Source organism: Calidris pugnax, unplaced genomic scaffold (genome assembly GCF_001431845.1).
Source record: "Calidris pugnax isolate Ruff unplaced genomic scaffold, ASM143184v1 scaffold9, whole genome shotgun sequence".
In the NCBI taxonomy this organism is placed as follows: domain Eukaryota; kingdom Metazoa; phylum Chordata; class Aves; order Charadriiformes; family Scolopacidae; genus Calidris; species Calidris pugnax.
Genome location: NW_015090778.1, coordinates 681,376 through 682,099, shown reverse-complemented (window position 1 = coordinate 682,099; position 724 = coordinate 681,376).

Here is a 724-nt window from a genome sequence, read left to right as displayed (position 1 = left end):
GGTGGGTTTTGGGGGTTTGGGTTTTTTTGGTTGTTTGGGGGGGGGGGGGGGGGGGGGGGGGGGGCCCCCCCCCCCCACAGCCCCCCCTCGCCTCCCGGCCCCTCGCCGTGTGTGCTGTGTGTTTTCTAGTGCTTCTGGACACTAACGCTAGTGTAGAGCCACGACCTCTAGGCTGCTTTTAATTTATTTGCAGGAAAACACTAGGAGATGGTTACGTCGGGTGGGTTTTGGGGGTTTGGGTTTTTTTGGTTGTTTTTTTTTGTATAACTTTTTCACTGCTCTTTTTTAGCATATCAATAAATATTTTTTTAAACTTTTCAGCCTGGTGTGGTTAATGCTGCGGGAGCTTCCTCTTCTCTATGGGTCCTACATGGGGTCGGTGTCCCCCCCTTCACCAAGACACCATCTCCCAGAGCCCCAGGATGGGGATGGGGGAGGCTGAGGGGAACCGGAGCTGGGCAAACACCCCCCCGACATCCCCCCGGGGGGTCCGGGCGGACACGTTCCCCCTCCGGGCCCCGGTTCCTACCGGACGGCGGGGCGGGGGCTAAGGCGCTCCGCCGTCGGGGCTGCCGTCGGGGCGAGGGGAGCCCCGAGGGGGGTGAAAACGAAGCCGCCCCGATATGGGGGGAGTGCGGGGGGGTGTCAGCTCCTCCGGGCCGCGTCCGGGGGCCCGGCCAGCCGGTGTCCCCCCCCTCTCCACCCTCCTCGCCCGCCCCGCCGG